We start from the raw sequence: 14,746 nt of genomic DNA, 5'->3' as shown, positions 1-14,746 counted from the left end.
ACTATTCCCACTACTGACAGGATATAAACATACACTCGAAAGTTGTTTATCTCGAGTAGAAAAATTACAAAGAAACTTCTAATTCTACCTAAATAAATGAGAAAAAATACCCGCAGTTAATGAGAATCGAACCTGAGAACAGTTGAACTTGAGTATGGACTCATAAAGTTAAAATCGTTGAAAGTGTATTTTAATTAATTGTATATATAACTTTGTCTATGTCAACTTTAAATTTATTAAGATCAATAATTGAATTGAATTCATGTTACATAAGGATATTACTCGAATGTGAAATCAATTGCTCAAAATTGATTTCTGCGTCTATAAAAATATATAAACCACACATAGCTAAATTAAATTAAATCTTCTTATATTAGTATCTCATCAATGAATTTAATAGTCTCTACTCCAAGTGTCATCGAGACTTTGCATTTGGGGAATGTTGTTTTTCTTTTCAAAAAAATATTTTAGTCATATGGTTGTATGTAATTATAAGTTTCGGTATGATGACAAGTTTGATTCACAAAAAATTTATATTTTATATGATTCAAATTTTTTTGACAAAACATATCAGGTGGTCCATTGTCGATATTTGAGGGAAAGTATATAATTCCAACAAAATAATATTTCTAAATTGAGCTAGCAAGTCTCTTGACGTAATTTATAATTTCATATTGGCCCGAAAAATATTTGACTTCATTGGTAGGCGGCTGAATTCATGCATGTAATCAAAATAACAATATATTTTTTAATCAAACATATTTATATTATATAGTTTACTTTATTTGACCACCGATGAGTAACCGAACCTTTTAAAATTAAAATACATTATAATTTTAAATTTTATATCATATATATAAATGTGATAGTTTCTTCGGTCCAAGAATGGCCATTCTTTAGTCAAACATGGACAACGCCTGTTTTTTAATATTTATATTTGATTCACCTCGTACATCACAGATACACAAGTACACAACCCAACGAGTTGTTTTTCTTCTCCTTTTTTTCCTTTTTTTTTTAATATTTTTTGAAAAGATTATTTTTATTTTTTGGAAAAACACATTCTATTATTTTTCGTAAATAAATATTCAATGTGTGTGTGTGCTTTTTTTAAAAAATCCAATATGTCAAAAAAAAATTATATTTTCTCCCGACATAACCCTTAACTAGCTAGTTTTTAACAATCATGACAATATTCCACTAAAAATGTCTAATATAGAAAGTCTATGCTACCTCAAGGACAGTCTGTCTAATATGGAAAGTCTATGCTACCCCAAGGGTACTTGGGGTGGCGTGGCAATACGTGATTGGTTATAATTTGTGGGCCCCACGTGAGGTCTACTGATTTTAATTTTTAACCAATCATACTCTGTCATGTCATCCCAAGGACAGTGCCCTTGAGGTAGCATAGACTTTCTCCAAATATGGTTGGAGAGGATATTTTAATTAAAGTTGCTAAAAAAATTTATTATTGAATATTTTGTTTATTTAATATGTTTATGAAGTACTAAATTTTATTCCACCATTTATTAGATTGATTGATTCACTGAAATTAAATTAATTTCTCTAAAGATAATTTATTTTCTCGATATTTTTATAATTATTTTTTATTTCAAAATATTAAATTTAATTATAAGTGTGGACCGGTTGACATATTTTATATAGATTTAACGTTAGTGAATGAAAACGATGCATATAGGCATTTAAAATATATGTATTCATTGAGCATGAAATAAAGTCAGATCAAATATATCAACACTTAATCGAACGTTTCGGTAATATTTTCTATATTGAACAAGTTTAGGAAATTTTGATGAAATGAGAATGAAAGCTAATAAAATGGTTTGAAAGGAAAATTTGTAGAGGATGGTTGTGTTCAATATTTCTATTCCCCCCCGTGTACTTATTATTATTAGAGAGTTGATATTTACTGTGAGAACCCGAAATTTCAGTAGACTGAAAATTGATAAACTGAAATCTGTAAACTGAGAGGAAGTCAACTGAAATTTCATTAGACTGAACATGAGGTAAACTACTTGAAGGAAGACTGAAATTTGGCAAACTGAACTTGGCAAACTGAAATCAAAGAAACTGAACCGAGGTAAACTGAGTTGACCAATTGACCAAGATCAGTCCAGTAGCTAGACTGAAATCTATCTGCTCCAAAAATCGTAATTGATGTATTAACTTGGAATTATGACAAATAATAACAATTAAGAGGAGTCTAAGAGTTATAACTTTCTCTATAAATAGCACTCAGATTTCTGAGGTTTGCTACACGAAATTCTGAGCAAAACATCTATAGAGTGAGTGAGAAAATTTAATTGAGCAGAAGTAGTCAGTTGTGCAGACCAATTGAGCAAGACAACCGAAATTTTTTTAAAGTGGGCGTTTTGCTTTTAAGCAATAAAAACTCTGTTTTGTTTTGATTTCAGCATGTAAATTTACGATTTGATTCATGAATATGCAATCTGTGATTTTTTTGTGTACCAAAACTTGTGAACTAGTGGTATGAATATATATTTTGTCATTTTGAATCTCTAGCCTCACCTTTTAGAGGAATACCATGTAAGAGATTGATATTAGTTAGCCACAAAATTTGCAAGTAACTTAATACATTCTTTGAAGTTTATGTTTTCTGAATTTCTGGAAAAATAAGTCTTTGTCTCCGTACTCTGTTATATTCTGTATATGTATGTGTAAGAAATTCTGTTAAAATGATTTTAAACAAATGCTGGGAATATCCCTCATTTACTGAGTGACACCCATATCACTCACCCACCCGAATCACCCATCTCAGATAAGAACGAGGAAGAAATTGAAGAAGATGAGCAGATCCAGTTTTGGGGCTGGTGAAAACTGATCAAGATTATGATGTTTAGTTATGTTTAAAAATAAGCCACTGCATTAGACTTTGATGTTTCAGTTTAGTTTATTATTTGATCAGGCAATGTAAAAGACGATGTATATTCAGTTTATGAATAAAAGAGCTGATTATTCTTGAAATATGTATTCCGATGCTTGTTGTTTAATGTGAAAATATTAAATAACGTCGATTTCAACTAGGTCTGGTTTCGGGGCGTGACATTGAAGTGGTATTAGAGCGAGCCAGGTTTCATAAACTGAGGAAAACTGAATTTAAGAACAGTAGAAAATCTGAATGGGAAAAAACAAAAAATTTTGGAGGTAAACGATTGCACAGTATCAGTTTGGTACCAATTAAATTGATGGAATTAAACTGATGGTACAATATCATTTTGGTACCAAGTAAACTGATGGGGGTACACTGATGTTACAAGATCAGTTTGGCATCAGGTAAAATGATAGTATAGGATCAGTGTGGTACTAGGTAAACTGATGGTACGGAACCAGTTTGATAGACCAGCTTTGGTAGACCAATTTGGTGAGCAGTTTAGTAGACCAATTTGAGTACTGACCAGTTTGTTAATATCAGCTGAGGATAGTATCAATCAAGTGAAATCTAGACCTGTTGAGTAAATCAGTCGAGTAAATCAGTTGGGAACCAGCGTGGATCAGTTTAGGGGTTCAGTTTACCTAGTAAACTGGAAGTTTGAAGAGTTTTGTCGCGCAAACTTCAAACGACCATAACTTTTGATCTAGGAGGAATTTTTCCTATTGTAATATATCAACAGAAATGTCTTTTCGATATGCATCAACTACCGCAATTCTATCATAGTAGCGGCAAAAACAGACCCGAAATTCCATCTTTACATAGAGATATCATCGATTTCATGAAATTTTCTCATTTTTCTTAAACTTTGAGGATTTTTCATTTCCACACCTCTTGGTATTTTTGCACCACATTTGGTACGCTCCATATTCATATGTTCAAGAATTTTTAGAAAATTTTCAAGTCCTTCTGATGTGTAAATCATATAGCTGATTTTTGCTTGTTTGGTACTGTAAGTTTACTACTTAGTTCAGTTGACTTCTATCACTTGTTCTATGCTACTCTCGTTCAATTTGCCTTTTAATCTATTGGAGTAGTTTTTTGATTCATTTCATTTGAGTTTGCATATGCAAACTGAACTAATTTCCTTCTGCCTTTCATTCTTAAGGATATGGAAATGGCATGCAAAGCTGCCTAAATCAGAGAGTTAGAGCGCATAGTTAAGCAACTTACGGGTTTCAATGTCAATTTGCAACTCAGCAACCAGATACTGTATGAGCAAGATGAACACTTGAAAATGGATGTTGAACAATTGGCTTACTACCCATATGAGGAAGAGAAGAAACACCAAGAAACCAAAACCAACCTGGAAGTCTTAAAGACAGAGAAGGAGCAATTAGATGAGCAAGTTCTCGACCTTCATCTCACAGTTGGGGTGTTGAATGAATAAAATAAAAAACTTGAAGGCCACTCTAAACATTTACAAGCAATGGTTGATCACTTGCAACCATTGGTTCCAAGAATGGAAGAAGAGGATCCTGAGGAAGATCCTGAGGAAGTAGAGCTTGAGAAAGATCCTATGGACTTAGGATTAGGCGAATTCATGGACTAGACTAGACTAGTAGTGATCTTGTAATAAGGATTACTCCATTTTACTTTCACATTTTGAAATTCAGTTTCACTTGCACTTTTGTTTGAAATAAATAAAAAGTTTGTGTTTATCAATTGGTTTCATATTTGAATTATGAACAATTACTTGATCTTTTGTTTCCAAATCTTCTGTATCAAATCATACCTTAGCAAACTTGTCCTTTTGTAGGAAATGACAGACTTACCACCGAGAAATAACTGTAACATACGCTACAACCGCAACCGCAACAATAACAACGGAAATGATCCACCACCACCACCACCACCTGGTAGACTTAGCAATGAGGAAATCATGGTCATTGCAATTTTCGTGGCTACAACACTGCAGGGATTAATAAAACCCAATACCAACCAGCCGCCGCCACCTTTACCTCTGGCACAACACAATGGGACTAAACAACATTATGAGTCCCTCCATAGAGCAAGATTCCAAATTTCAATGGGAGTTATGATCCTGAAGTTTGACAGAATTGGATGAAGGAGATAGAGAATCATCTCTGACTGCTTGAGGTTTCACAAGAGTTCAAGGTGTAGGTTATTAAACCTTTCTTGGTGGATAAAGCAGCCAAATGGTGGGAAGGAGTCTCATCAGCCATGTTAAGAATGGGACCAATCACTTGGAAAAGGTTCCGTGAAGAGTTTTTGAAACAGTTTTTTCCAACAGCCGTTCGAGTACAGAAGTTGTCTGAGTTTGAAATTTTAGTGCAAACACCAGACATGTCAGTGGTCGAGTATTCGTCCAAGTTCCATGCCTTGGGAACTTACTCTCCAACGATCATGGAAAATGAAGCTTTGAAGATGCATCGCTTCAAGAAGGGATTGAATAGCAGGATACAATTTGCCCTTGATCTTATCGAACCCAATAGCTATGATGAACTGCTATCAAGGCATAAAATGATATCAAGAGGCGTGAGGGTGAAAACAAACTGAAGTGTCCCATGCCTAGCAGCACACAACCACCACAAGGGAAACAGATAAAAAAGCCCAAGTATACAAGCTACCATACATCCAACGGCCAAAACAAGGGTGCCCAGTCCACACCGCCAAGTAAGGATAGACCAAAATTTCCAACTTGTGGATTCAGTCACTCGGGTGAATGCCGCAAAGGCAGTGGAACCTGCTTCCGTTGTGGAAAACTAGATCACCGCATTGCTCAGTACCCTCTTCCTAATCCAAGGAATTCTTCAACACTGAGCACACCTCCAAATAAGCCCAAGGAGAGTAAACCAAACACAATAGTCAATGCTTTGACTCAAGAGGAGGCTGAAAACTTTAACGATGTGGTAGCAGGTACCATTATAATCAATAATATGCCTGCTTATGCTCTATTTTATTATGGTGCCACACATTCGCTTACGACTAAAATATATGCTAAGAAGTTAGGAGTTAAACCTGATAACTTAGAAGAGACATATAGAGTAGCAACTCCTGCCAACCGAACACTAGAAACTCACATTCTAATCGAGATGTCAGCATTCGAATAGAAACGCAAGAATTCAAGGAAGATCTGATCCAACTGAACATTAAGGAATTCGATGTGATTCTTTGGAATGGATTTGTTAGCCAAGAATCATACCGTGGTTGACTGTCATGGAAAGATAGTAGTTCTCAAAACTCCAAGCCAATATGAAACCATATTTCATGTCAAGGTAAATAAAAGAAAGGCACTCCTTTCTGCTTCTCAAACGTGGAAGGATATGAAGGGAGGAGAAGAAGTATATCTTGCTATGATAAGAGAGGTCAAGACGGGGGCTGGGTTGAATATAGAAGACATCCTAGTGGTTTGAGAATTCTTAGATGTCTTTCTTGAAGAACTGCCTGGTGAAACCCGAGAATGAGAGATTGAATTCAAGATTAACTTGACGCCCGAAACAACACCCATTTCGAAGGCACCTTATCGGATGGCACCAACAAAACTCAAGGAACTCAAGGACCAAGTCCAAGAGTTATTGGATAAGAAACAAATATGACCAAGTGTGTCACCATGGAGAGCACCTATCTTATTTTTTTTAAAAAAAGATGGAAGCATGAGCTTTTGTATCGATTACCGAAAACTGAATAAGATCATAATCAAGAAAAAGTATCCGCTTCCAAGGATCGGTGACCTTTTTGATCAGTTTAAAGGAGCTAGGTTGTTTTCAAAGCTCGATTTGAGGTTTGGTTACCACCAACTCAAGATTAAGGCTGAAGATATTCCAAATACATCCTTCAAAACAAGATATGGGCCTTATGAGTTCACTGTGATGTCTTTTGGTTTAACGAATGCATCAGTAGTATTCATGAACTTGATGAACATAATATTCAAGCCATTTCTTGAAAAATTCATGGTAGTATTCATTGAAGACATCCTTGTATACTCTTCAAGAAAGGAAGATCACGAAAACCACTTGCGAATGACTCTACAAACTCTGAGGGAGAAAGATCTTTTTTCCAAATTCAAGATATGTGAATTTTGACTAAAAAATGTGACGTTTTTGGGTCATATTATATCTGCTGAAGGAGTATCAGTAGACCCTGTGAAGGTTAAAGCTATCATGGAATGGTCAAGGCCAAAGACAGTGTCAAAATTCCGGAGTTTTCTAGGATTAGCTGGATTCTATCGGAATTTTGTCGAAGGATTTTCATCGATAGCAATACCACTCACCAAGCTCACCCAAAAGAATGTTAATTTCACATGGAGTGAAGAATGTGAGAAATTTTTTGAGACACTGAAAAGGAAATTGTCTACTACTCCGATTTTGGCACAACCTAATGAGGCAAAAGACTTCATCATTTACAGTGATGCATTGAAACAAGGACTCGGTTGCGTTCTTATGCAAGAAGGGAGGGTTATTGCCTATGCATCAAGGCAACTGAAGCCATATGAACATAACTACCCCACAAATGACCTGGAATTAACTGCAGTCCTGTTTGCTTTGAAGATTTAGAGGCACTACCTCTATGGGACCAAGTGTGAAGTTTTCACAGATCACCAAAGCCTTAAGTATCTATTTACACAAAAAGAGTTAAACATGAGACAAAGAAGGCGGATAGAACTCTTGAAGGATTGTGATTAGGGATGTTCACGGTTTGGATAACCGCCTGAACCAAACCAAAACCGAAAATTCGGTTTGAATCAAAAACCGAACCGTTAATCGGTTCAGTTTTCGGATTTTTGGTTTTTTGGTTCGGTTTTTCCCCGCGGTTAACTGAAACAAAACAAAAAATCATTTTTTTGTATTTCAATTTATTTATTAATCAAATAATGTTTGGAATGGATCACTGTTGCATTATACACGTATTTGCATTATATATTATATTATTTTTTATAAATTCATAAATTATTATTATTGAAATTTAAAATGTTAGTAGTTTCTTTGTTCTCAGTGCAGTTATTTTCAAATAAATTTTTCGAAGCAGTAAATCTCAAATATTTGATTGAATCAATTGTTAATTTTTCCAAAAAAATACTCATTACCATAATAACTAAAAACATTTCAAAAAAAAAATTTTGAAAAAAAAAACGGTTAACCGAAAAACCAAAATAATTTCGGTTAAAAACTCAACTAAACCACTCAATTCGGTTCGGAGTTTTGGAGAAACAAAATTTCGGTTCGGTTCGAGCGGTTCGGACCAAATGAACACCCATAATTGTGATATAACTGTAGTAGCCCGGTTCCATTTTACAAAATTAAGTGACTTTAAACATGTTAGAAAATGACATATAATTTTAGAAGTGTCAAAACATGTTTAAGGAGTCCTTATTTGGTGAAAATAAGTGGAAAATCAGATTCGGAACGTCCAAAAATGGTGAGGTAGGTCCCGGGGGTCCAAAAATGACTTCAGAAGGACCCAAACAGTTCGGAGCACACGGACCAGTTCGGGCCCTCCGAACCCGAGTTCGGATCATCCGAACTCAGCAGAGCCAGGTGTCTTAAAGGATCGGACAAGTGGCAGTTCGAACCGTCCGAACTTTGCCTATAAATAGGCCATCCGAGGGCCTCATTTTTCACACCAAATCATCTTTCCTCTCTCAGTTCTTAGGATTTTCTAGGGGTTTTGGGGTGTTTCCAGCCTTCCTAGGCTTGGTCCGGATGTTGGCCAGGTGCTCCGGGGTTACGGCGGAGCGGTGCCCAAGTTTTGGGGCAGTCGTCATCAACGGGCTGACGACGGACACAGGTATAGCTCTGACTCCTTATAGTAAATAGGGAGTATGCTATAGCGTAGTTAAGAATTTTAGAATAAGATTATAATGAATGGGTACTTTGCATTGTAGTGCGGATTATAGGCTTGGACATAGCGCTGGTCTAGCTTGCCTAGGTTATGAGGTACGGAAGTATTATTCGAGATATCCAGATTGATTATGTATGTATTATGTGTTTGCATGGATTATGTGATTGCATGTTTTATAAGTCTTTATATACAGCATGTCATGACTGTATGATGCATACATGAGCATATTGAGCTTTTACCTTAGAGGTATCCTGTAGTAGGGCGCTCACCCTACGAGTTTGTGGATGTTTGGATACGTAAGTCTTGTGTCAGGTCGCCGTGATTGAAACGACTCAATCTAATAAAATGCTAGAATATTTTATTTTTTTTACATTTAAAAATACTTAAAAATAAATAATACTAAGAATACATATATGCCCATACATATATGTATTAATACTTAAAATAAAATTTAATTAAAAACTTGATAATTTTTATAACTGAGTATCGAATAAAATAAAAATCTTGTAACATACAATACTCCAAATAAAATCTTAAACCATCAATCAACACGCCAAGCATACATAATAAAAATAATATTTTGAAACCACCATAATAAGTAAATGCGGAAGACTTGATTAAAAGAGCTGATAAAATCTCATGACATAAAAACAATGATAGCATCGGTCACGTGTGTCGCCTGCGTGTGAACTCATAGGCCCTCACCGCCGGTCGGAGCTATCGTGTCATCAACATACTCACCTGCACCATATAAGCGTAGTGATCCTAGAGGCCCAACATGTTTTATCTCATAATAACAAGGATTAAAATCATGCAAACACATAATCATACTAATACATATACGTACATGAACATGCATGCATGATAAAAATATCATGGTTATCTGACTGAACATAATCATAACTGAACATATCGAACTTACTGAACATAGTTGAGCATATTATTTTCTAAACAGTCTATGGTTATATCCGTGAGTGTGACTAAATCTGTGCCGACTGATCAGTCTCTTGAACCAACGTACGTGACGGTGAAAAATCATCTCTATGCCGGCAGTAAACTAACTCCTGAACTGTGCTGGTGGTAAACCACCTCTGAACTGTGCTGTCACACCACTTCAACTTTCATCATAAAAATATTTTATTGCTCAACTCTTAATCATGATCATAATATAACTGAATATTTCATGTATGCATGCACTGAAAAGATATCCGTAATATATATTTAATTAATTTTCATAATAAAATATTTACACTTAAAAATAACTTTCATGCATAAAATAAATTAAATATATATTTCGGACTTGGTAAATTTTCATGGGTTGGTCCAGACTGCTGATCGCTCATTCTAAGCTCATAAAATCTTAATGTTGCCCATTACTTAAATAAAAGCCCATAATATAATTTAATACTTAACTAAAAGCCCTTAATCACAATTGGACCTAAATAAAAAAAAAACATTTAAGCCCATCAACTTAAACTAAGCCTAAAAATTATATTTTAGCCCAAATAAATTACTTAAACTTAACTGGGCCTAAATAAAATATTTAAGCTCATTAACTTAATTAAGCCCAATAAATTTCTAGACTGGCCCAAAAATTCACGGATTGCCCAAAAATTTCCATGGACTCCCAAGCCCGTGAAAATCATTGGGCTAACTTAAATAAATTATTTAAGACCCAAATAAAATTATTTGGAGGCCCAAATAATTTTCTAAACATTAAATTGGCCCAAAAACCACTTAAACTCTTAATTACTTAAAAATTAAAATACCCGAGTCCGGCTAGGGGTGCAAACGAACCTAATCGAGTCGAATAATGGTAAAATTTTAAGGTTCGAATTCGGCTCGATAAGAGTATATTCGAGTTCGAGCTCGATTCGAAGTTCGATAATTTCAAATATTTTGGCTCGAGTTCGGCTCGAAATGAAGTTCGAGTTCGAGTTCGAGTTCGGTTCGAAATATTCGAACCTATTCGTGAACTATTCGGATATTATGGTTCGAAAGCTTGAAATGTATATATATTATTATATAATTATATTATATTAATTAAATATTAAAGCTCGCAAACTATTTGCGAACTATAGAACAGAGTAATTTAGGCTCGAGCTCGGCTCGAAAAAAATTTCGAACATGTTCGAATTCGGCTCGAGTTTGATAAGCTCGAATACGAATAAAATATTTATCGAGCGGGCTCGTAAAGCTCACGAACACGTTCGGTTCGTTTGCACCCCTAAGCCCGGCCCACCTAACCCGGACTCGGACCTTACTGACCCAACCCAATACACCCCAAACCCGACCCGGGCCACCCAGACCCGACCCAAACCCCACCCACTGCTCAAACCCGTAGCCCCCCCTTCCCAGTTCTCCTCGGCCATGAGCAGCAGTTACTTCCGGCGATCGGCCGGCCAACTCCGGCCACCACTGTCCGGAGTATCACCACACACATCTAACCTACTCCTAGGCGGTTCTAACAATACAAGAATCAGCCTAAACGGTGGTCCGAGAAAGGAGAATGAAGCCTTGCAACAGGCTGTTCCCCCAGCTCGTACCAAGCCCTGAGCGGCTGCCGTAAATCCAATTGTTCTCCCTACTCCGACCATATTGTTTTGTGAAACCACTTCTCAATCCTAGCCAACATCTAGGGGATTCTAACCCTTTAAACCTCACTCCAAACCATGGCCTGAGGAGGGAGAACGAACCCTTCTTCCTCAGAACCACAAATCTGCGCACCATGAACATCAGAAGATGACAGCTTCATTTCTAGCCTATATCAGCCTCAAACCCCGACCTAGCTTGACCCTAGGGACCCTGATACACTCCTTTAACATTGAGCCAGCAGCCTAGGTCCTCACCATGTCAGAAAACGTGAGATTCATGCAAAGAAACATGAAAACCGTGAGCATCGTAGGCATATATGCAAGAACTTCATAAAACTTTGTGATGTAACATGCTAGATCAAAAGTTTCTGATGCGTAAAAATTTATGTAGCTTATATGGTGTTAGATAAGAGAATTCGACATGCCTTGATAATAATTCTTGAAGATGTATGCGTAAACGGCCTCGGGACGACGAACTCTCAAAGAAAAACTTGGAGATCGACTAAGGGCTGAGTTTTCTGCTGCTAACCGATGAAGAAGATGAAAAATGAGGTGGGGGAGATGGAGTGTCTGTTAATAGATGGTAGTGGGGTGTGGGATTGGGTAGGTTTATGAATAATAAATAAGGTACCACCTCACTAATTATGCTAACTAACTAATTAAATATAATCTAACTTTAAAAATCAAATTAAAAAATTAAAATCTGATAAAATTCCTTAATTCCGAAATTATGATTTAAGGGATTTTATAAAAAATTAATAAAAGTCATTAAAATGACTTATTTTGGCTAAAAATGGACTTTCTAAAATACGTAAATAAAATATCATAAATTTTGGGGAATTAAAATCTTGAAATAATATTTTATGGCTACTAAAATCCCTTAAAATAATTTGGATGAAAAACCAATAGCTCGTCCGTCCATGGTCCCGTCTACGCGATCACATAAATTATTTACTCAAAAATCTACAAATTCTATAATTGCGGGTTAAATGCTAAAATAAACTTTAAATCATGCACATAATTCACATAAAATCACATAAATAATATTTAATCCACATTTCTCAATTTTAAATAATTAAATTCTTCTAATTATGCATGCGATTTTACGTATTAAAAATTTTAGGTGTTACAATTCTCACTCCCTTAAAATAAATTTCGTCCTCGAAATTAAAGTACTTATCCGAACAACTCCAGGTAGCGAGTCCTCATATTAGCCTCGGTCTCCCAAGTAGCTTCCTCCTCATAGTGATTCAACCACTGGACTTCAACCATCGGTATGACCCGCGTCCTCAATCTCCGCTCCTCCCTAGCCAATATCCGAACTGGCCTCTCCTCAAATGCTAACTCCGGTGTCAACTGTAGAGGCTCATAATCCAGAACATGCGATGGATTCGAGATATACTTACATAGTATGAATACGTGGAATACTTTGTGCGCTGCTTCGAGACTAAGTGGTAGTGCTAAACGGTAGACCAACATATCAATTTTCTAAAAATCTCGAAGGCTCAATATACCCCGTATTGATCCTTCCCTTCATACAAAATACATCTTGTCTTTCATAGGCAAAACCTTTAAAACACACGGTCACGAACTAACTTTTCCATATTTGCACCCTACAAGAATTGACGCTCATAGGCTTTCGTTGCAAATTATAATCCTTATCCGCATCTTTGTTACCTGGAGTCTAACTAGCTCTTACTCATACCAACAATCAAATTTTTATTTTTTTTATTTTTTTGACCTTAGATTTATCAAAGACAGTAGCTTAAATACCCAATACAACAACTTATAATTTAAAGAGGATTCACGTCAATCGTACAACGCTTAACAACTATAAATCTTATATCTTACCAATTTCTCAAATCTGTCTACAAAACATATGTAAACTCAAATAATAAGTCATTCTCACATATAAATCAATATTCATCCGACGTTCCTTAAATCAAATTATTGAATCATTATACATAAACATATAATTGAGATGGGTTATCTCTGTCTCAACTAATTAACTAAGTCAATTGATTCAAAAAATCTCATAGGTCCTCAACACTCCTCTGATTCTATTATCGAACTTAAATCTGATCAAAACATATCTTTCTAAGTCGGCTGCCAATCCGCTTTAAGATCTATTCGGATCAGCAAAATCCTCAATACCTTTAAACACGTTTTTCAAACTCCAAAAGTCAAAGAAGACGGTAACCAAACGGCTGGTTGTTTTCTCATTTCGCCATATAAATATGACCACTCAACTTATTCTTCGTATCATCAGTTATTTTCTCAAGATCTCAAAGAAGAAGATGACATTTTCAATGTTATTCATTATAACCATCTTGATTATACTTCTCATGTACCTTGTATTTACCGGTGAATATCCACCCCAACTATTTTCTCTATTCTTGGATTTGCTTGTACTTATTATTCTTCCCTTATACTGTGTTGCCATAATGATAGAACTTTACTAAGTTCAGTCAAATTCTCAGTTCTTGTCATGTAGTATGTTATAGATCATGGTATGAATTCAGTGTTTTCGATAGTTTACTCTGATTCTACCCATGACATCCTCATGTTTTTTGATTTGATGTTCGAGTATTCTAATAATACCAGCTAAGTTATGTTTATAATGTGTTCAAAATGCAAGCTTAAAACCGTCTTTCTTCGTGACTTGCAACATATGACATTCCAATAACAAATCGATCTTGTCAATCCTTGGAACTCCTACAAATAATCAAATAAACCATCAATTTTCTAGTCACTTAATACTTGTTATTTACTACGACTGGATTCTTCATATGGCATTAAAATTCGTACTTGACTCTGCCACTTCATAAAAATTATAGTCCTCATATGATAAATAATCAAAATCCTAACTCCGACAGTACAACTAGATCAACTCTCATCGTCTGCTCTTGTATCTCTAACTACATTCCACTGCGCACACAGGTGGTAGAAAGAACCTCTCCAGAAGGCACGGTAACATTATAACATGTATTAGAATCCTCAGGTATAATGCATACTCACATAATAAACATATGTGATATGAAAGAATGCTTATCTCCAGATCATGCGTCGGATAATTCTGCTCATGAATCTTCAGCTGTCTCGACGCATAAGCAATTACTCTGTCACACTGTATAAGTACGGCGCCAAAGCCCTCCTTAGACGCATCTGTGTACACCACTAACTCCTCGTGTGCTACTGGCATTGTCAACACTAGCGCAGAAGTGAGTGCCTCCTTAAGCTGATCAAAACTCCTCTGGCAATCAGAGCTCTACACAAACTTCGCATTCTTCTTGGTCAAGGATATCAAGGGCACTGCAATAGATGAAAAGTACTTAATGAACTTCCTGTAGTATCCTGCTAGACCCAAGAAACTGCGAAT

Source organism: Henckelia pumila, unplaced genomic scaffold, assembly GCF_033568475.1.
Source record: "Henckelia pumila isolate YLH828 unplaced genomic scaffold, ASM3356847v2 CTG_466, whole genome shotgun sequence".
NCBI classification, from domain to species: domain Eukaryota; kingdom Viridiplantae; phylum Streptophyta; class Magnoliopsida; order Lamiales; family Gesneriaceae; genus Henckelia; species Henckelia pumila.
Note: the sequence above shows the minus strand (reverse complement) of the source record.